We start from the raw sequence: 24,565 nt of genomic DNA, 5'->3' as shown, positions 1-24,565 counted from the left end.
CCGAATTACCATGATTTTTCACAATTAGACCTCTTCAGGTACGATATTCAAGGTTTTTTTTTGTTATAGCAGTCATACTAAAGCTGGGATGATTTTCAAGTGACAAAAGAATTGCGATTGATTTTTGGCTCTCGTAGCAATGGGACTATCCATGCACAGAATATGTACAACTTTTGTGTGACTGATAATACGGAGATATTGTAGTCCAGTATTTCGCACTTAAGGGACTAGGGTAACACTACACAGTTTGCCAAAGTTTAATGAGAATGAAAGTTTCAGATTTGTGTCTGAAAATTTTTCAGATGCCGGACAGGCGTTTTTTTCCTATTGTTCATTATTCATTAATTGAGTGAAAAAATCAATCTCTTGACTGTCTTCTACAGCTTGATGGTGGTGGATGCCATCACACGCAGCGCCACGAGTCTAGTCTAGACCATGACAGCGGGTCCGACACGACAACGGCACAGATAGCAGACCACTAATCGGAACCCGAGATGAAAGTTTCCATTGACCAGTTTACTCAGTGAGTGCCACAATCAAAGGACCAATCAGATCAAGCGATAGAAACAGCGCTTGGTAAATGCAGAATGGAATGGGGACACCAGAGGAAATACATGCGACTCCATGAAATATGGACTCATTGATAGTACTGCGCATGTGATAATTAGGAGAGTGAAACCAGTTGACAGGTGATGTGCGAGGGATTAATCAATAATAGGGATAGGGAGTGCGATTTTCACAGGAGTCCAAGTTGTGGTCTGCTGGCCTCGGTTCCTACATGTACAGTTGTACATTGTACATGTAGTGTGGCATCAAACATGCACACAATACGCCATACATGTACTACCGGTACACTCAGAATACAACTAAAATATGTTTTGGGGTGTTTTTTGTAATTGAGAATAGTAGGCCTATTTATTGAAATAATGAAAGTTTTGCAAAATAATGACACTTTCGAGCAGCTGCCGTGGGGATGTGTGGATGGTGGAAGCAAATTAACCTTCATTCTCAATAATATCAAATCAAATTTATATGCTGAAGGTGTTCTTTGTCACTATTTCTACCATACCTATTTCACGTACTATACCTACATATTTGTATTTCAGGTAGCTCGTTTTTATCTCCATGCATGCACACGTACATACGTGTACTAGTGCGTACGTGTGTGTGCGTGCAAGCATGGGCATGCATGCAGTGCAGTATGCAAAATGGCAATTCGGCGAAGTGGCAATTCGGCGAAGTGGTCAATCGCAGAAGTAGTAATTCGGCGAAATGTGGTAATTCGGCGAAGTGGTAAGTACGGTAGACGAAGTGGTAATTCGGCGAAGTGGTAAATACGTTACACAAAGTGGTAAATAGACGAAGTGGTAAATAGAAGAAGTGGCTGTCGGCAAAGTGGCAGTCGGCGAAGTGGAAATTCGGCAAAGTGGAAATTCGGCGAAGTACTGTAAATAGTGAGTTCAGCGTAAAACGTAAACACAACGAATATAAAAGCGGGTGAAAAATGTTGCTCAAATTCTACTTTTCAATGATTTCTGAAGATACATGTATGGAGGATGTTTTTTTTTTTTTTTTTTCAAATGAAATGGCTAATTGAACCAAATGCTAAGTTTCACACTGTGAAATTTACTTTCCAATTCGCCATACTTCGCCCAAAGTCTTTGGACGTTGCTTTTATGAGCTGCCCCAGAAAGCGGCCATTTTGCTCAATGACATACTGGAAGGATGTCATAAAAGTGCCTTATATGGCCCTTTTCCTTTGACTTTGACTGACCTTATCCCTAACCCCCTAGGCCCTTTTTGCTAAGAACCATCCTCAATCCTCCAAAATCCTCCAATATTTTGAAGCAGCGCTAGCCTTGACCAAGGCTATCAGCTTGTTCCCATACGAGCTCGTTCCCGCTACCGCACACAGCGCACGCCGCGACACACTAGTTGTACTATACTACAGGTATACCGTTAGCCTCAACGACCCTTGCATGTGCTTACACACCACACACACTTCCGCAAACAGCCGTACAGTATGTCGAGGCAAAGGATAGCCTAGACGCAACCGTGTAGGCCCAATATGATAATTAGTACGCGCTATGGTAAATAGTCTTCTCTCATTGGATAATGGCTGACAAAAAAATGAATATTTATTAAATTGCATAATACGACCAAAGGTTTAAAAACCAGACGGCCCTGTGGTAACAAAAATTACTTCAAATCTTAAATAATAGTAGAATAATATTCATATACATGTAGTTAATTACATAGTTTGGGTCGAAAATGAAATGAAAAAGGATGAAAAATTAGACTTTCACAAAACGGTGAACGGTACAAACCGCACGCCGGCGAAAACGATGTCACCGTGCACAGAGATCACAACATACATGTACACACATACATGTATGTTGACAGAGTACGACTAATATACCAACAGGGTACGACATAATGTTGACAGGGTATGACATATCAAACATATGACATAATGTTGACAGGTGCCGGTATACGACATACCGGTATATGTCGCGCGTACGATCTTATATGTCGAGTCGACAGGGTACGATATGTCGCATACGACTTTGTTGTATGTACATGTAAGTACGACTTAATATCTCGTGTATACAACATATGAAATTTAACTCGTCCGTTCGACTTGTTTGTCGATTACATGTATGTCATACATAAGACATACATGTATCTTGTGAGTACGACTTGTATCTCGTACGTACGACATACATGTATTGTAACTCGTATGACTTGTATGTCATACGACTAGGTACGATTTATATGTTATACCTACGACTTGCATGTCGTACATGTAGGTATGACATGTACGTACGCATTAAAATACATATGTTGTACGTACCTACCGGTATGAGATATATGTTGCACATGGTACGAAATTCAGGGAGAGATTTTATTCGCCAAGTCCCTATATAGCCTTGGTCAATGCTCTCGTCGTTATTCGTCCTGTACGTGGTCGTGGTCAATCGTCGGCATATATCCTCACGCGCTATGCACATGCATGTAAAAATACAGCGCGAACAGCGACCTCACGCGGCCACTATTTTATATGCAAATCAGTTGGGGATGATCGAGAGCCTTGGTTCAATCGTCGGCAAAAGCTATGTTTTTCTTTATTTTGCACTGGGTTTCTAGCGCACGACCTCGTATGCGAATACAGATAAGTGTAGGTGGGGCTAATATGTGGAGTGTCCAATCACACCTTGGTAAATCTGGACGTCATCAAATTATTTGCAGCTATTCGCCTTTTGCGGACGTGACAGGAACCACAGTTTTTGTGCATTGGTGCCGTGTGCAGAGACACACAACGTGTACGTGTATGGATTATGTACGGTGCCACGTTTCACTATGCAAGTTTCCACGCAACGATCGACCAATAAGAAAACGACATTTAAGGTCAGCCAAGGCTATTAACATAATGAGCACCACCCCCAAAACCTCACATGGAGGATTGAACCAAGGCTCTCGATCGTCCCCAACTAATTTGCATAAAAAAATAGTGGCCGCATGAGGTCGCTGTTCGCGCTGTATTTTTACATGCATGTGCATTGCCTGTGAGGATATACATGTATGCCGACGATTGACCGCGTATGGGACGAATAACGACGAGAGCATTGACCAAGGCTAGTCCATGACAGTTTAGTATATTTCCATCCCAAAGTCAAAAGCTTGTTTCTTGCAGTTAATTCATACGGCTCAGTGCGACATGACTTTATAGATACGAGTTAACCTGCATTCGATAAAATGTGTACGATTTGACCTGGGTCCGAGTTGACCTGTTCCCTACATTCGCTACGGTCAGAATGTCACGGGCAGGTACGGGTAGTGTACATGTACATGCAACGGAGTCCAGGTATGAATCTCTCCTGCCATAGCGAAAAAATTTATAACACATTTTTTCATATTTTTACCTGACAGAGGAAGCTGAAATTTTGCTTACATGTACATTCCTTGTGTCCAGAATTGTGCCTGCGCTGGGTTTAGAAAAGGCAAATATGTCCGGAGGCGGCATGTTTACCGAAAATAAACCACAGTCCCAAACTTTCATTGAAAACATTTTCAGTACGAACTCGAGCGTGTGCATGCGCACACCTAGCACGCTGCAGCTGCCACGGCAGCAAACGGCACGTGCAAGTATGTCTTCACACGAGGAGTTCGTACTGAAAATGTTTTCAACGAAAAATAGAACTTGTTGTTTATTTTCGGTAAACACGCCACCCACGGACATATTTGGACACAAGGAATATGTAAGCGAAATTTCAGCTTCCTCCATCAGGCATGTCAGGTAAAAATATGAAAAAACGGTAACAATTTTTTTCCCCTATGGTGGTACAATTTATACCCTGGAAGTCAGTCGTAATGCACTGAAGACGTCATCCAACCTGGGCTAGGCTATTCCTACATGTACAAATGTAGCTCCACTTGTGTGGCCTCCAGGGTTGGCGATTTTTTTCGGTTTTTTTTTTTTTTTTAAATCAAAAAAAAAAAATCGGATTTATTTTATTTAAATCAGATTTTTTTATTTAAATCAGATTGTTTTGATTTTTTTAATTTTCAAAATGTTGATATATGTCTAAACATGTGTCTAAATCTCCCCATGCACACTCACACCCATCCTAAGGAGTTTACAGGGTCTAGTATAATACCATAGATCATCCACAAAACTCAATAAATGCTTTTGAAAAAAATTGTATTGAATCAGTGATTTTAAAAAATCACTTGATTTCTTCTACATGTAGTCTACCTCATTGGTTCAATGGTACATTAATACTGAAGACATTTTAAAGGTGCATTGCTTGATTGATACCTACATTGTAGCTGAGATAGGTTGTGTGTGGATATGAATGAAAACTTGATTTATGGTACCTGTACATGGTATAGGCCCTACCAAAAAAATATGACAGTTCTCCGCCATGGGCATGTTGATTTTAAATGCTTCTAATATTAAAACTGGCAGCACTGATCCTTGTGTAACTTATAGTGTTTGATTGATGGTCCAAGGTGGCGAACAGAAATCAGGCCTTGCACCTTTAAAATGCTTTATATAAATCTCAATCTAAATTTGTAGGGAGAAACATTGGGAATAAGCCCGGTTCATACTTCATGCGCATGCAAAGCTAATTTGACGTCATGAAACATTCGCTGTGAAATTCGCCCGAGTTGAAATGTGTTCAACTTTTGCGAATTCGCAGCGCGAATACTTGCCATGACGTCACAAATATGCGTTCGCTTTCGCGACGAGTATGAATCGGGCTTAAGACTGTCAATTGGGACTTTTAATACACATTTTTATGGTTCATGTAAGCATACACCAGCACAGTTGATTCACAATACAAATTACTGTAAACAGATCAAGGAATGATTAAAGCAAACGTGAGTGTGCTCTTTTTAAAATTAAAAACTTTGAAGAAAAACTTTTAAACTCAGATCTTGACTTAAAGGGAATATACAACATTTGCAAACATCGAAAAATGAAACTACCAAGTTTTTATGAAATACTAGGATGATGGTAAATGACAGTCTCAAGCATCTTGTAAAAATTATGGCACCTGGTGTGAAGTCATTTTCGAGAAAATGGTATTTTTGTATACATGTACATTTCCAACGGTGGTCGGCCAACCAGCGTTGGAAAAACCTAACTAATTTTCAACTACTGCTCCAAATTTACCATTTTTTCAGCCCAAATTTTGCTTGCTATTGGTTACATGTTCATGAACGGGTGCAGGCCAGCTAGACTGGTTCCCTTGCCTTACAATTTTCCATCATCTATAAATTGATCCATTTTATCTTCTGTGGAGTCAGGGAACCAGACTACTTGAAAATTTTTGTTTTTCTTGGTTTTTCCAACCTTTTCGAACTCAAAACTTCAAAAATGTCGGTGTAACAATATTTGATCTATTATACTAACCCCTCAAATAGTTCATTTCTGAAAATTACAGCGAAAGCCAATGATGTACATTCCCTTTAATCAAAACAACAATTTTGTGTAAATTATGCAAAACCTAAATTGAGTCGATGGTGATGAAATACCAGTAGGGGTGTCTGAATGTGTTTACAACATCTTACACTTTGTCATTAAGTTGAATCAGATGATTTTAATGATTAAAATGACCCTCAATAAAATTTAAATCAGCGATTTGTATAAAAAAAAATCATTTGATTTAAATCACGATTTAAATCCGTGATTTAAATCAAAGTGATTGAAATCAACGTGATTTAAATCAGCCAACCCTGGTGGCCTCTGTATTGCTGCGCTGTACGTTAGGCCACACGTCTGGTTTCCCAATCTTCTGAGGTTAGTCCAAAACCTGCACATGAGGACTCCAGAAAGATGTCTAAATTTCTCTAAAATTTGAAGAAAGATTACCTTAGTCTCCGGTTTCTGGTATGCCCAAAAAGTGGTGCAGCGACGCGGCTTTTTTTTTTTTAGGTGTTGGGCCTCAGCCCAACACCTATTGTTATTGTATGAATTTACTATTGTTATTATTAATGTTCTCCTCAGCATATTCTTCTCCAGAACTGTCTGTCAAAATGAAAACATATGAACTTCACCCACTGAAGATGTGCTTTTTTGCAATTACGTCATCATGACATCATCATGGGTCACGTGACGTCAATTCAAAAAATAATAAATTTAATCTTTAAAATTCAATATAAAATCAACCGTGAGAGACCGGTTGTTGAATTTTGCGGGAATCGACATGAAAATTTATGGTCTTCATTTTATCTTGTGTGCATAAAATCACGTGACCCTTCCTTCCGGTCGAAACCGGAAGTGCCTAATAATTTGAAAGTGGAAAAAGATATGAACTTGCTTTTAACGATGCTAGTGTCTGCCTGGATTGACCTTTCAAAAAAAAATGTTATAAGATGGAATTTTGTGTCGGGGTGATATAAATCAAATTAGGTTTTGCCCTTCACCGACGTTTTTGAACACTGTATACTCAGTGTGTTACCTCCCGAGTGAAAGTTGGAAAAATCACTCAGGTGGGACACGAACCCACGACCTCCTGCTTTCTAGTGCAGACGTCTTACCACTTGACCACCGAGCTAACGGGATCGGTTGGCCAGTTTGAATCTGATGTAGGGCAATTCCACGGTAACGGAAGGACGTTTTCACTCATTATACAAAACTTCAAATGTGCGTATCAGTCAGACACTGTTCATAGTTACAGCAAACAAATGTCACAATTGTATTGCTATAATGCTACTTTCATTTTCCACACTTTTGGGGGGCATGAATGCCTCCCGTTTATGAATTATGAATATTAATGAGGTCGGTAACGGAAGGACGGTAAAACGGACAAGGGTTTTCCAACTTACTCGCGTTTTGCGTAAACTCTGTGAATTTTATGGGGCAATTATATTTTAAAGGTAGGAAATGGAATCCCTGAAGCTTTATCTATACTTTACCGCCTTTCATTTGACTTTAAGTGTTTCGGTAATATAATTACAACGTTTTAAGCAGATTATAATTTGGTAACGGAAGGACGGTAACGGAAGGACAAAAGGTTTACTCAATTATAGCATGAACAAAATGTGAATTTACACTAATTATAGGCCTACAAGTGAAACAAGTTGCTGAAATGTGTAACTGAATGTGAAATCAACAATATGCAGACCTGGCATAAATAATTATACCCAAGAAACTATTGAGATAAAGATAGAAGCCTGCTAATTAATGATAACAAAAGAAAAACGAAAACAACCCAAAACACATAATTCACGAACACAGGACTACTACAGAAATAGACTTCAAACCCATCACCTCAATCCTTAAAAGTTTAAATACACAGTATTTGAACTCTTGAGTATATTGGTTACATGTTCACCAACAACTTTTAATAATAATACCGATAGGTTCAAAGGTTTACCTAAAGGGTGGGGGGGGGGCGACAAGCCTACATGTACATTTAAGGTAAAAACATCTACCGGTAGAACTGATGGCTTCAGTTAGGTGTTGCTTTTAATTGAACTCTAAAATCAATGTTTGAAATCAAATTACAATGATTTAGAGTAGTAACAATTAATTTATAAACATCCAAACTGAAATTGTTAACTTGGGCATAATTTGTCAAAGATTGCACCTCACATGTCTTACACATGTAAATTGAATGAAAGTGCCCCAAAGTACCTGTACTTTCTGCCATCTCATTTTTGACTTAATTTGCTTCTGGAATGGCTTCACAGAATTCGTATCTTTCTCTGTTGTCCATGAATGCTGATGGCAGCAACTTTATGATTTGATTTTCTGCAACAACTCCATACATATGTACAAGTACTGGTACATCGGCATATATGTACATGTACATTGTACATGTTTTACATGCCTGTGCCTTCCTTTGTAATAAACACCTTGCCCTGCTTATCCCGCTTTTGTGAAGGTGGGTCACATGAATGTCCTTTCAATGCTCATTACACATGCATGTATTTGCAGTGATTTTCATTTTTCAAACATGAGCGCAAATGTCGTAACCTTTGATAAAAATACGATATGTCCTTCCGTTACTGTCCTTCCGTTACCAATTTGGTAACGGAAGGACGTGATTTAATTAATTGTAATTAAAAAACGAGAAGTACAGCAGTGTCAGTTATAATGTCATATTGAAGGCCTACCTAAACTTGCTTTGCACAATAACTTTCAATGCGTTCATACTGCAAGTTTTAAAAATAAATTAAAAAAATGTATTTTTTCGGTAACGGAAGGACATTTTCGAAGGCTGAAATATTAGAAGTCACTGAAGCGAAACACTGAAGCGAAACACCTAATTTGATTTATACCACCCCGACACAAAATTCCATCTTATAATAGTTTATGCGGTACCCGCTGCTATGTACATCAGATTCGAACCGGCCAACCGATCCCGTTAGGTCGGTGGTCAAGTGGTAAGACGTCTGCACTAGAAAGCAGGAGGTCGTGGGTTCGTGTCCCACCTGAGTGATTTTTCCAAATTTCACTCGGGAGGTAACACACCGAGTATACAGTGTTAAAAAAAAAATGATCGGTGACGTCATGAAGTGTTGGAGCGCCCTCTAGCGGCAGGTTAAAAAATGTCCAAAATGCATTTTCAGTTGATGTCTGTGGCGAAATTTGCGGTAATCGCTTCAAAGCAAAGTTCATATAAATGATGACCCTAATACAGGCAACACCTGTGCGCGAAAAAAAATTGATTACGTCATCAGACCGGCAGTTACAATTTAAAGACCTCTTTTTCTATGAAAATTGCTAAAAAATCAACAGTCAGTGATATAATCAAGTTTTGTGCTTTAAATGACACTTTTATAATAGGTCTAAAACTTCCCAAGGTTTTGTTACAATAAATTAATTACAAGATGCCCTGCAGCCCCCTTGAAATTTGAAGTTGACAACGGCTACGCCTTGAAACGTTCATTGCATGCCATGTACATGTACATGTACATTGTACTGTATGGCGTGTGTAAAGCAAATTGGGGATGATTGCGTACGAAAGGAGTTTCCACCAGTTCCCTAGTCTCTGGTATCACGACTGTTTTATGTAAACTTTTGAACAACATGTAACGGCTGTTTGATGAACCAATGTACTTTAAGCGTTTACCTGTGTTTTGTACACGGTTATATGACAACTTCTTAATGCTAGCACATTTTTCAACGTCAACATCAACAATGGCCCAACACCGTGTGGTTGTTCCTACAACCTCTAGTTTTTACCTGTTTTTTTGCTTCAAATGTAGGCTGATGACTGCAAATGGTGCCCGACTAAACATAGTGCCAATATTATGGGAGACCAGAGTGGCCACAGAAAGCGTATTCTCGATCATAACCCCATCTAAAAACACGTTGAAATTGTGCAGCAGCAGGATTCCAGTCAAACAAGTGAGTTTGGCGGTTTTGAGACATCATCTTTTATTGAAAAAAAAAACTTTTTCATTTTGCCGACGCGCATGGTTACGGCGACGCGCGCACATACCAGAAACCGGAGACTTTTTTGGGGGGCCTTATCTACCTGGAGGGCAAAAGATAAGACATCATAGAATACAACCCTATGCAGTGGGGTCTGTCCACACTAACGGTTACAACTTGTAATGTAACTTTATGGGTGAGACATGGGAGGTTGATTTCAAAGCAGGTTTTTCGCTAATTTTGTTTTTTTAACATTCCTGTATTATTCGTGATTGCACTGATAAATAGTTACATGTAGGCTGATTTTGTAGGAAATTACTCAACCATCTTTAAGATTAAATGAAGGATAAAGTTCATAACATGGACGGACACTCTTGAAAACACAGTTACATATGATATGTTCTTGTGATAAATCAAGCCCAAGTATATTCAATGCAGAATTGGTATCATTCAACCTGTTACATGTAAGTATAGAAATTAGGATGCAAGTTGATACATGTTCATAACATGGACAGAAATTTGTGACAAAATTTCTGTCCAGGGCTGCTATGAACATGAAGTCTTGAAGATGTGTACACCCTGTAGTTAAAAAATACTTAGAGGTTTAACCTGAGATTGACCAGTGGCAATCTCTTAATGGATAGCTTTTCATTAGGAACACATTTTGGATAATTCATGTATTTTATTTACTGCTTCCCACCACTTTGTCTGTCCGCGTTTAATATGAACGTTAAATCTTGAAGATAATCCTCTGTAATTTCTTGAAACCTGAGAAATTTAGCAAACTTGTTGGTGGGCAATGTTCTTACCAGGATATTGGTTGAAAAAAGACAGAAAACTTATCATATTACTTTACGTATCGACTCCTGTCCATGGTTCCCTCTAAATGTAACACTTTTGTAACCGTTAGTGTGGATTAAACTCCTCAGTAGGTTGGAAAACCAGGCGTGTGGCCGAACGTACCGTACAGCACAACAATACCGAGCGGTCCTACTAAAATGTGTCAACAAGCGTCAGCTGGTGTCAACAAACTTCAACGGTCGTCAACCCAGCGTCAACAAATTTTGTAGAAGTTTTGGAAAATCAAAAACAGCTTTATATGGTAGAAATGGCAATAAAGAACACCTTCAGCATATATCAAAGATACAACTATTTCAAAAGTTCTTTTTTTCAATGCGAAACGTACAACAACTCTGTCGAGTTTACGTGAAGCTAGCCATACTACGCGTGCGTGAAGTGTACAGAGCCGTACTACGCATGCGCGAAGTGTACAGCGCCATCAAAACAATATGGCGGCCAACACTAATCAACAAACTCATAGTACTTTTCGCATAAAAAAAAAGGTTTTATTTAAAATAGGGCCTAATTGTAACTTTAATTGATATGCAGAAGATGTTCTTAAATTGCTTTTTCTACGATATATAAAGCTACTTTTAATGTTCAAAAACATTCAAAATTTGTTGATGCTTGTTGACGACCGTTGACGCTTGTTGACGTATTTAGAAGGACCAATACCGAGGCCACACAAGTGGGGCTAGGCTAGCCCCATAAATGTGGCCAATTTACTGGACTACCTCCGTAAATACGTAAAGGCCACACTTCCACCATGTACAAAAATATGTCCAACTTTGTCAAATTTTGATTTTCGCATTAAGTTTGTAGTTTATTTTTGCTTTAGAAGCATATTCACCCTCTTTAATAGGCTAATCAGAAAGTGCTGTCTTTTTCAGATGTCTAATTTTCTTGAAAACTCATGTTGAAATTTTGATACGCAAACGTTATTACACAAGTGTTGGATCTGTCATGGCCAAGAAATTTGATGTAAAGTACGGCACAACTTTGTCACAACGAATGTTTTCAAAATGATCTGAAAATCAAAGACAGGCATGACACTTTGGTACCCCGAATTCCGCATGCGCAATACGGTAGGAGCATGGCCAGTGGGTACCAGACTAACCATCTCACATGGCAGATGGCCATAATACCATATAAAATTCTGCTAAATCCACTATGAAACTCTGCCAAATCGCCCAGTATATTGCTGTTCCATTGTGCAAGAGTTTGTTTCAGGGATCTTTCAAAAAATGAAGGTTTTTCAAACCAAATGTGCCATATTTCTCTAGGCTAATCTTTTTTCATTTTCCTTCATCTTTATAATTCTGCCGAAAAAAAATATTCTGATTTTCTGTACTGACTCATTTTTGTATGCAAATATTCTGTCAAATGTAGCCGAAATTTGGCTAGAACGGTCACTCTATCTTAGTTACCGCAAATCACAATACATGTAGAGTGTTTTTACTAATACTAAGTAATAGGCCTACTATGGACTGTCTGATGAAGCGTGGCTATATATAGCCCCATAAATGCGGCCAATTTACTGGACTACCTCCGTAAATATAGGCCACACGTCCACCATGTACAAAAACATGTCGCACTTTGTCAAATTTTGATTTTCACATTTAGCATACGTGTGGGAAATTCTTTGGTAACGGAATTACGCCAATTTGTCACTTTGTCAAGGATTATTCTTTCCCAAGAAAATATGTTCTATGCTAGGCAACTAATCTAAACATGGAAAGGGAGCCAAGACCCAATAGAATTGAAAGACCGCTAAAAAAAAAAATCCCACAAGATTAGGGTAAACTGGGGTAAAAATGCCCGATTTTTAGGTTTTTGTTAAATATCTCAGTACTGCTTGGAGACACCAGGAGCAAAATGTGTGGTTTTATGCAATACATGTCTCCTCTATCAGGTGCAAATATAATATCATGGTCATTATATTGATAAGGGGAAATTTTCCCCCCTTTTCGGGAGGAAGTTTGGCAGGCGTTTTTACCCGGGCCTCGGGGTAAAAACGCCCGCCCACATTTATAAAAAAAAAATTGCTATACCACAGGTTTCCCTATAGTATAGTCCTATTTTTATTATTAATTTAATATGGAGGGATACTTCATCAAATACAAATAACTTTTCAAACACAACTGGTTAATTTTAACTACAAACTTGATCATTGGAAACAGGTATTTTTATGTGGAAGGAAGTGGAACATTAGCGTAAATAATTCGCCCATAACAAACTTGTAGGTTATGATATTGATAAGACCTGCCAATATTGAAAAATCTATTTCAATCTTGTTTAGCCAAATCATAGTTCCATGTTATTAGGCATTCAAGTGTGCTTCTAGCCTACTGCTGGTAACCTAAGGCTTTATCAAAGTAGAACTACGGTACTAAGATACGCACATTTCTGTGACAAGACATATTTCTTAGAGAAAAGAAATGCGTTCATGGAGAAACTTCTACTCTGTAACCACAAGAAAGAGGAAATTGCCAGTCATAAAAGACACACCGGTACAATTTGAACTCTGTGAGCAATACATCATGAATGAAACACGACCAAAAGAACCACCTCTAGTCTTCAAGATAATCTACACACCACACATCAAAACCAGCAGCTAACAAAAGTATTGCTAAAAGACTGGCATTTAATTTCGGACAATTCCTGCCTATAAAAGGCCAAAAATCTTAAAGGTGTACTTGTCAAATCAAGGTTTATCAATAACCGGGAATTGGACTTAGAATTACAAGGTTCACACAAAATTTTATTAGATGCACTTATGTGTATCTATGCACCCTTACATTTGACACGACTAATTTAGCTGTTAATACTGGATTTGGCTTACTACTGATAATAGCATGAGAGCAGAAACCGGTCCAGTTGGGTCTTAGAGCCATTTCTAGTCCGCATTTTTACTTATTAAAATAAAAGTACACTCAAATCAACATAGAGGTGTTATTTTTTTTTTCTTGAGAAAATGCCATGAGCTCATGATTTCTCGAGCATTCCCTAATAAATGCTAGTCTGAGTACATGTATCACCCGTTATCCACGGAGCCCAGACTCCTGTCTGACGTCTCATATATCAAAGCATGCAGATTTATGCGATCTCGCACCTCAGCCAATCAAAGTCGACTTTACTAAATCGTGACGTCATTTCATTCCCAAATCAGGACTAAACATTTGATTGGTCATTGCAAATGCAGTGTTTTGTAATGCAACAGCGACCACCGTTGGAAATGGATACAAAAATATCATTTTCTTGAAAATTACTTCACACCAGGTGCCATAATTTTCAGGATGCTTTAGATTGTCATTTACCAACATCCTAGTAAGGTATTTCGTAAAAACATTGTAGTTTTATTTTCTGATGTTTAGGCCTACAAATGTATATTCCTGTTAAGCATCCAAACAACTATTAGCATTTTTTAAATAGTAAAAAAGAAATGATTTAACAAGTAGGGAAATGATTTAACAAGTAATTTATGGAGGAAATGTGCATACTTTGTGCATGCGTAATTCCATACCCGTAATTCCGTTACCGTTTCGTAATTCCATTACCACTTGGAAAAATGCCAAAAAATTACTATTTTAAAGTTTTTATTTACGTTTAGGGTCTTTTCTCAACATACATGATTTGAAGAAAAAAAACAAGAAAATTTGTGAAATAAGTAACTTTTGCCATTTTTTCGGTAACAGAATTACCGTACGTGCTAATTTTGACATTTTTAAATGAAGGCCTACACTATATATATTTATATTTTTAGATTTTTTTTTAATGACCCTGAGTAATGTTAGTACCGGTAACTTGTAACATCATAAAATAAATCAAATCTTTTCCCTATAATTCAGAAAGTAATACATACACAAAATTTAATTTTTTTACCAAATCTGAACGTTTTTAATCATAAATTGCAAAAATCACTGTTTTTACCAGAAATATGTATTTTTTTTTCAATTTCGTTTTTTGAACAGAATTCCCCATTTAATTGAGGTCTGGAAAAAGTACAAAAAAGGTTTAGTAGTATGTAAATATTTATTTTTGACATTTTTTGCTCTCCCATGGAGAATTGCTCATGTTTAGGCTTAGTTTATAGCTTATTTTTGCTTTAGAAGCATAGGCCTACTCACCCTCTTTAAAGGCTAATCAGAAAGTGCTGCCTTTTTCAGATGTCTATTTTCCGTGAAATTTCATGTTGAAATTTTGATACGAAAACGTGTGCAAACAAATCTTGAAATTACACGAAAAATAGACATCTGAAAAAGGCAGCACTTTCTGATTAGCTTTTAAAGAGGGTGAGTAGGCCTATGCTTCTAAAGCCAAAACAAAAATAAATGTCTAAGCCTAAATGTGTTTTTGTACATGGTGGGGTAATCCTTACTTTTAGGACCCCGTTCCTATATAGGAAGGGAAAGACTCACCAAAACAGTTGACTAAATGACACTCAAAATTGACATTCTGATATTTATTGGCACATCTGAACAATTGGCAATGACACCTTCTTGAATATCAGCAGTTTTTATTTTGTGGAAAGAGGGCAGGGCTCTGATTTATGAGGGAAATTCAGGGGTAAAAGACGACGATGACAACCAGAAAACAGACTCAAAAACCAAGATGGCAAACGTGAAAGCTCGATGCGATGAAAGCTCAATGCTGATTGGCTGATAAAAAAAAATCTTATTTAATTTTAATCTGGTTCCCAGACCAAAAGATTCAGGAATAGTCAGAATCTTTTGGTCTGAGAACCAGACTAAAAAAACTTATTTATTTTTAGTCTGGTTCCCAGACCAAAAGATTCAGGAGTAGTCAGAATTTTTTGGTCTGGGAACCAGCCTAATTCATTTTTTAGCAGCAAATCAGCATCGGGCTTTCATTATGTAGGGCTTTCACGCGTGTGAGAACTATTGTTGATGTACCCTAACGTGGCGCAGCCCCTAACGTGGGCACTTTGATTTTTCACCTGTAGCGCCTAGCTAGAGCAAAAATTTTAACTGAATTTTCACAGAAAGTTAAATTTCATCAAGTTCTAAACACTCCCGTTCATAAATTGCGAGTTTATTTACCCGCTACAAAGCTAAAAGAAAAATTTATTTTGCCGTGATTTTCGATTTTATTTTCAAACTGTGCAAAGTGAAACCTTTGAAAATGCCCCGAAAAATAAGAAAATAAGTTTCTGACAAACATCTGGCTGGGTATGTAAGTAGAAATAATAATGATTTATCAGAATTTATCAAGTTTACAGAAATTCTTAAATGTTAACTTGGACTTTTCCGAGATTTATTTAAGTGCGCCACGTTAGGGAACACTCCGCCAATTTGTGCCCAATTTCCGGACGCCACCGTTTTTTAATTTCGGCTTAAATTTTATGAAACCGAAATTGTTCACAGAGGTTAAATAGCAAGCATTAATAAGGTAAAAGTACCAGTATTTCACTGCATGAATTTGAGGTTTGTCAACAAAGAGGTTTGGCAACACTACACGAAGTTGGGTAAGCTTCGAAGTGCGCCACGTTAGGGAACACGACTATACAACATGCACGTCTGACTGCGAAAAAAGGTAGGAAAGTCACATTTTCTTCGAAAGTTCTTTCAAATCTAGTATCATGAGTTTATATGAAGAAAAAAGACTGCTTTAGCCTGCAAAAGTCACTTTGGTGCTGGACAGTTATCTGCAAAAGTCAGTTTTGAATAGAACTTGTAGGCCCCTAGTTGTAAAATATAGAGGTGTCCTAGTACTAGTAGTAGTAAAAGTAAGGATTACCCATGGTGGACGTGTGGCCTATGTTTACGGAGGTAGTCCAGTAACTTGGCCACATTTATGGGGCTAGGATATGTATAGCCACGTTCACGGGTCTAGGCTACTCCCAAACTGGGACCGTGAGTGCATAAAAATGTGCAACATTACTACTGACGTTTTTTTACTCACCATTCAGCTAATTAATTCCCACACAACACATAGGCCTACATCAAAATGCTTAAGTTGCAAGCATGTCACGTACCTTTCAAAATGTGAGACCTTAAATCCAATTTTAAGGCAAGTTTTTGACAGTTCAAAAATCATCCACGTCAATCTCCACGCTCTGGAAATGTGTATGTGATTCCCAAGGTTTTCTGGGTAGGTGTAGGAAGCTTAGGAAGAGCCTTGCAGCTAACTTGTTTTTTAATCGATGGCCAAATGAACATAGCGCCCTCTGTTAAAAAAAGAAACATTCTGCATTCACTCAGATCAACAAGAGGGCGCTGTTTTATCTACACGATGAAAATGTTTTAGCTAGCTGAGGACTGATAGTGATAGTCCAGCGGATATGTGAAAAAATTGTGCACTTTTGCATAAGAGCGTGAAACTTGGCACAGATGTTTATATTCATGCGAGAAAATGTTTCAGATGTGGAGCCATCGCAAATTTACCCTTTTAGGGGCGTGGCATCCATTTAAAAAAAGGGGGGCGGGACTTGTCGTGCCCGCAGTGAAAATGGTTTTTCCCACTTGTTACAAAAGCAGGAAACTTCACAAAGACATAATTATATAGATTATTAGTGTTTTCCAGATTCGGAGCCACCACAAAAGTACTTTTTTGGGGGCGTGGCAGCCATTAAAAGAAAAGGGGGGGTTTAATTATTATGCCCACTTTGGAAAACATTGTGCCCATATTTCATGAACGAATAAAACGTCCCACAGACGTTTATATTCATGAGAAAAAAAATTCCAGATGTGGAGCCATCTTGAACACACCCTTTTAGGGGCGTGGCAACCATATCAGAAAAAAAAGAGGGCAGGGTTTTCATTATGCCCACCCTGGAAATATTGTTCCCACACTCATAGAGAAATGGAACTTTCCACAAACATTGACATTCACGAGAAAAACTATTCCAGACGTGGAGCCATCTCGAACACACCCTTTTAGGGGCGTGGCAACCATATAAGGAAAAAAAGGAGGTGGGGTTTTCATTATCCCCACCCTGGAAATATTGTTCCCACACTCATAGAGAAATGGAACTTTCCACAGACATTGACATTCATGAGAAAAACAATTCCAGATGTGGAGCCATCGTGAACACACCCTATTAAGGGCGTGGCAACCATATTGAAAAAAGGGGGGCGGGGTTCTCATTATGCCCAACATGGAAAAAAATGTGCCCACATCTCATAAACGAATGAAGCTAATTCCCACAGACATTAATACATGTACCGGTATTCAAGAGAAAAAAAAAGTCACACATGAAGCCATCGTAAACACACCGTTTTAGGGGCGTGGCAGCCATAGTAAAATGGGGGGAGGGGAGGGGGTTAGTCATGATGCCCCTATAAAAGAAAGTCATGCCTACCTTTCATTAATGGATTAAACTCCACACGGACAATATATTCATGAAAATCTTTCCTTTTTTTTTGTAATTTGAAGCCATCACAAACTTATCCTTTTAGATGCATGGCATCTATTTTTTTAAAAATGGGGGGGGGGGGGTGCTACTAATAATTTAGCACCAACCATATTGAAAAAAAGGGGGCGGGGTTCTCATTATGCCCAACGTGGGAAAAATGTGCCCCACATCTCATAAACGAATGAAGCTATTCCCACAAACATTAATACTCACGAGAAAAAAATCACATGTGGAACCATCGTAAACACACCCTTTTAGGGGTGTGGCAGCCATAATAAAAATGGGGGGGGGATAGTCACGATGCCCCTATAAAAGAAAGTTGTGCCTACCTTTCATAAATGGATTAAATTCCACTAGGACAATATATTCATAAAAATCTTTTTTTTTTTAATGTGAAGCCATCACAAACCTACCCTTTTAGAGGTGCGGCGTCCATTTTTAAAATGGGGGGGGGAGGGGGTACTCAATATGCACAACGCGGACAATTTTGACCGCGATTCATATAATAAAATCCACCCCATATAGCTGTTTAATGTATTGGAGTAGGGCCGCCTTTATAGTTGGAAGTTACTGTTGGCAAACCCTTTGTTTTCTTTCACTATGCATTCTTGCCTCATCTATATTAACCCAGTTACTGTTAACCTTTCAACTGCAGCAATATCTGAATTGGGGTATAAACTGGGGTGCCTCAGTTAGTCCTGGAATGACTAGTGTTACTTCTCCAAATACATTGTTTCCCCCGCCTCTTTTTCTGACGGACAAAAGGGGTTGTGTGGTGGGGGTACACAGATTCATTGAATGTGAAGTCATAGTGGACGTGTCCACCACTTTGTGAGGCGAGTACATCGTGTTGTTACCCAATCTGCTGTCAATGCGGCGCAACGGGTAGGGGGTAGGGGGATTTTACACTCCCCCCCCTAAAAAAAAAATTTTCCATGGCCCTTAAATGTTAAATGTTAGAGTTTAGGGCTGCCATTGTGTGCTGTGTATTTGTAATTATGAAATCACTCTGGAATTTAGATGTGCATGATAATATAGGTGCAAGTACACACATTGAACCCTATAACACGGGTTAGCCTACCGGTACTTACCCATGCTCTTTGGTGTAAGTCAAATAATATAGGTTATGGGCCAGTCAACATTATAAGAAATCAACAACAAAATATAAAAATTGCAATTGTGGGCACAGTGAGTAGGCCCCTCACACCTCTAAAAGGATGAGTTTGCTGTGGTTCTACATGTGAATTTATTATCTTGCACCGAGTTTGTGTGAAGTTTAGTCATTTATGAAAGTTCGATGGTGAAAAAATTATTAGTAGCACCCCCCCCCCCCATTTTAAAAAAAAATAGATGCCATGCATCTAAAAGGATAAGTTTGTGATGGCTTCAAATTACAAAAAAAAGGAAAGATTTTCATACATATATTGTCCGTGTGGAGTTTAATCCATTAATGAAAGGTAGGCATGACTTTCTTTTATAGGGGCATCATGACTATCCCCCTCCCCTCCCCCCATTTTACTATGGCTGCCACGCCCCTAAAACGGTGTGTTTACGATGGCTTCATGTGTGACTTTTTTTTTCTCGTGAATATTAATGTCTGTGGGAATTAGATTCATTCGTTTATGAGATGTGGGCACATTTTTTTCCATGTTGGGCATAATGAGAACCCCGCCCCCCCCCCTTTTTTCAATATGGTTGCCACGCCCCTAATAGGGTGTGTTCACGATGGCTCCACATCTGGAATTGTTTTTCTCATGAATGTCAATGTCTGTGGAAAGTTCCATTTCTCTATGAGTGTGGGAACAATATTTCCAGGGTGGGGATAATGAAAACCCCGCCCCCTTTTTTTCCTTATATGGTTGCCACGCCCCTAAAAGGGTGTGTTCGAGATGGCTCCACATCTGGAATTTTTTTTCTCATGAATATAAACGTCTGTGGGACGTTTTATTCGTTCATGAAATATGGGCACAATGTTTTCCAAAGTGGGCATAATAATTAACCCCCCCTTTTCTTTTAATGGCTGCCACGCCCCCAAAAAGGTACTTTTGTGGTGGCTCCGAATCTGGAAAACACTAATGATAATCTATATAATTATGTCTTTGTGAAGTTTCCTGCTTTTGTAACAAGTGGGAAAAACCATTTTTACTGCGGGCACGACAAGTCCCGCCCCCTTTTTTTAAATGGATGCCACGCCCCTAAAAGGGTAAATTTGCGATGGCTCCACATCTAAAACATTTTCTCGCATGAATATAAGGCGAAGTAAAAAAAAAAAACATGTTTAGCGTCCCCACCCGCTTCCTTTTTAGAGGCCGCCTCCTTTTTTTTTTTCTTTTTCTTTTTTTAAAAAAGACAAAAATTTATAAATTTTAACGATCTCTGACGAAAGAAATAATATTTTTAGACTTTTATACCGTGTATAAAGCTGTGGAAATAGTCAATGAGTCCAAGTGGCGGCCATTTTGAAAAAAGCTGGTAACCATCTTGAAAAATAGCCCGGCCGCGTTGTCTTGAAAAATGTGTCGGGCGGCCATTTTGAAAAGAAAAAAAAAAAAAAAGGGCCTCCTCCTTCCTTTTTGTCAAAGAGGCAGGACGCTAAACATGGTTTTTTTTATTTTGCCTAAACATCTGTGCCAAGTTTCACGCTTTTATGCAAAAGTGCACAATTCATCGATATTTTGTCACATATCCGCTGGACTATGAGGAGTCTTTTTGCACAATGCAGTGCAGTACACATCAACGTGATGTTTCGCGTTTGGATTTCGATAATTCCCTGCAAAATTAGGATTAAACGCTGAATTTTTGGTGATGCAATGCTCACAATAGCAACTTTGTAGGGCAGAAGTTTCGGGGATTATTGAAGAAACTGTAGTGAGTAAGAAGCTTGCACATTTGATTCACACTGGTTTTATTATGCAGCACAAAGTTTTGCACGATATGGATACCTTAAGTTTTGGGACTCTCATACAGTATTGAGAGTCCCAAATTTTCGGACTAGGCTACTCCATCATGTACGTCAATGGGCTGAAGGCAGTAGTAGTAGTACTTACATAGAGGAAGCCTGGTTCCTCCAATCCATCATGTCCATGGTATCCGGTACTAGTACTTTAGCAGCCAGTAGTAGAGCATAGAGTACCCATCCATATGCGATTGCGATTCCAAATCAAACCGTAGGGCCTACTTTCTTACAGTATCGATAACCTAATGAAGTACAAGTATTGTTAGCCTTCAAGGGAAAATCCTTTAGTGTATATACATGTATCGAATATGTTTCCTGGAACCTGCCATTCAGAATTCAGAGCTGAACCGGTTACGTTTACGCGCACTCTCCACGTTCACACGCACACGGCTATCGGATTTTTGACTAGTACTAGTCGGACACTTCGCCCCTAACCACTTCGCCCCATGTCACTTCGCCCCTAACCACTTCGCCCCATCCCCACTTCGCCCCATCCCCTTTCGCCCCATCCCCTCTTCGCCCCATCCTCACTTCGCCCCATTCCCACTTTGCCCCGGCCCAGCCGTTACATGTAAAAAAAAAATTCTTACCAGTTAGGCCAAAAAAAAAGTCTCCGGTTTCTGGTACGGAGCTTGCCCAAAAAGTGGTGCGGCGACGTGGCTTTTTTTTTTAAGTTATTTTTTGCTTCAAATGTCGGCTGATGACTGCAAATGGTGCCCCGACTAAACTTAGTGCAAATATATGGGAGTCCAGAGAGGCCACATAGGCTTATTCTCGACCATAACCCAATCTAAAAACACGTTAAAATTGTGCAGCAGAAGGATTCCAGTCAAACCAGTGAGTTTGGCGGTTTTGAGACATCATCTTTCATTGAAAAAAAAACTTTTTCATTTTGCCGACGCGCATGGCTACGGCGACGCGTGCGCATACCAGAATCCGGAGACTTTTGTTTTTTTTTGCCTTATGTTATGTTATGCTCATTAAAGTGCTGAGATGTAAATTAAAGCTCATTAGCTCATTAAAGTGCTTATAAACTGCCTGAGAGATGTACATTCTATGTCCTTTCAATATTTGTTCTTCAAACGGATTTCGTAACATTTTTACTGAGTTTTAACTTGTTTCCAGACCTCCAATTTCGAAATTTTTGGACTTATTTTTCAATCCTAAACATTTAGCTAGAGATGCAGTGGCATTTTAGTCCATGCAGCTTTTCCTTAATTTCTCCGTTTTCAAATCGATAATCTTTCGTCAGTCCGTCACCAACGCGCTGGACTGATCTTCAATTTTCAATAGACCGCTTGCAGATACGTTCGATAATCGACGCGCAAAGGCGCGCGACACCATGTTGTGGGACAAGCATATATCTATCCACGCACATTTGTCCCACAACATGGCGTCGCGCATCTTCGCGCGTCAATTATCGATCGCGTCTGCAAGCGGTCTATAGGCCAGTGTTCTCCACACGGCATCCTCTCCAATAATTATCACGCCCGCTTTGTACTGCCGGTGCCAACGAAGGCCAATCTATGAAGCCCGGGAAGGGAGCGGTGGAATTTTTTTTTGGAATTACTAATTCGTTCGCACGAATTACTAATTCGTTCGTACGAATTGCCAATTCGTTTGCACGAATTGCTATTTCGTTCGCACGAATTCCTAATTCGTTCGCACGAATTACTATTCGTGGGAACGAATTAGTAATTCGTTCGAACGAATTACTAATTCGTTCGCACGAATTCCTATTTCGTTCGCACGAATTACTTACTGATCTGCACCCCAGCCTTCACCTTTTTCATCCTGCATGGGGCGAAGCGGGGATGGGGCGAAGCGGGGATGGGGCGAAGCGGGGATGGGGCGAAGCGGGGATGGGGCGAAGCGGGGATGGGGCGAAGCGGGGATGGGGCGAAGCGGGGAGCGATTTTTTTTTACACAACTATCTGGGGTACTTTGTGCGCTTTCCTATGGGGCTTGGTTTTTTATAACCAGGCTTGAGTGGAGGCTACTATTTTTCAACTTGGTACGGATTTCGGACTTTATTTCCCTTTTTTAAAACAATCCTCCAGAGCCTCAGATCAGGAAAAGAAAAAGGAAATTGCTGCTATACAAGTAGTATCCGACTGAAAAATAACGTTTTTAAGATTCAACTTTAAATTGTTGAAAAAAAGAGCAAAATCTTTGTTGGCAGAGCGAGGAATCGAACTCGAGACCTCCGATCACTAACTAGCATGCCTAACCACTAAGCAACGGCGGTGCTCGAAAAAGTCACTGCAATTCATAAATTATATACTTTCACACATGTGGAGAGAGTATACGCGCGCGCGCGCACGCGCGTAGGTAAAATGTTACAGGATTGTAACAATCTTATAACCGTGATTCAAGTCGCCTGAAAAATGGGTACCCCAGATAGTTGTGTATATTCGCAAGCGGGGATATGATGGGGCGTAGCGGGGATGGGGCGAAGGTAGCCCGACTGCGTCTGGCCGTACAGTACTATCGCAAGCTCTGTGCGTAGTACGGCCAGACGCCCAATGCTTCCACAGAGACTGATTTTTTTTTGGCCGCTGATGTAGCGATTTTGCTACAGATTTCGATCGAGATTATCTTTTCATCCAGGACACAAATTTCCAAAGTTAAGGTTCTTAGTCGTAGAGCAACTCATACCTTTTCGAAAAACACGTTCTTTGGTCTCAATTTTTTCATCCATCTGGCCAAAAGACGACTTTCAGTCATCATCTTCCACAAATATCGTCCCGAAAACGCTCCCCCGTGCGATTTCAAAATGGCGTCCGCGCTGTAATGTATGCATTATGCGAGCGCGCTTGGGCAACATAATGAATATGCATCATATATTTTATGACGTTTGTCGGACACTCGGCACGGCTGGCCATACAAACACGAGGTCATGAACTGAATAATGCATATTCATTATCTTGCCCAAGCGCGCTCGCATAATGCATATATAACAGCGCGGCCGCCATTTTGAAATCGCATGGGGGAGCATTTTCGGGACGATATTTGTGGAAGATGATGACTGAAAGTCGTCTTTTGGCCAGATGGATGAAAATATTGAGACCAAAGAACGTTTTTTCGAAAAGGTATGAGTTGCTCTTCGACTAAGAACCTTAACTTTGGAAATGTGTGTCCTGGATGAAAAGATATAATCTCGATCAAAATCTGTAGCAAAATCGCTACATCAGCGGCCAAAAAAATTTCGGTTCTCAAGATGGTTGTAATCGAATATGGAGGGCGCTGTGCGTTGCTGGGTATGACGTAGGGTGTCGAGCAGTACGTGCCAACCACTACCTGCTCCCTATTTGAAACGAGGTTGGCACTGGGGACGAAGCACTGGGGACGAAGTTGGGTGATACGGGTCTGTGAGCCTACACAAAGACCAAGTCCATTGTTTACAAGTCAGCTTGCGTTTTATTCACTGTCTTCAAAGTTTTCAATCAGCCAATCGCGCTCTTCAAGAAACAGAATAACTAACGCTTCGTAACGCCCCAAA

The 24,565-nt window shown here is 39.5% G+C and overlaps 1 protein-coding gene across 3 annotated transcripts in view; it reads right to left on the bottom strand.

Annotated features, from left to right (window-relative positions):
• The window catches only part of LOC119735502 (mucin-2-like), a 60,107-nt gene extending 38,635 nt beyond the window's left edge, over positions 1-21,472 (bottom strand). For all 3 annotated transcript variants that reach the window (XM_038209210.1, XM_038209211.1, XM_038209212.1), the window contains exons 1-2: positions 21,155-21,472; positions 16,728-16,919 (exon numbers count right to left, since the gene is read on the bottom strand). The gene's annotated coding sequence lies outside the window, so the exon portion shown is untranslated. The remainder of the gene's footprint in view (positions 1-16,727; positions 16,920-21,154) is intronic.
• Between the last annotated feature and the right edge of the window lie 3,093 nt (positions 21,473-24,565).

This window comes from Patiria miniata, unplaced genomic scaffold (assembly GCF_015706575.1).
Source record: "Patiria miniata isolate m_02_andy unplaced genomic scaffold, ASM1570657v1 HiC_scaffold_29, whole genome shotgun sequence".
Taxonomy (NCBI): domain Eukaryota; kingdom Metazoa; phylum Echinodermata; class Asteroidea; order Valvatida; family Asterinidae; genus Patiria; species Patiria miniata.
This window is presented reverse-complemented; position numbering and strand designations above follow the sequence as displayed.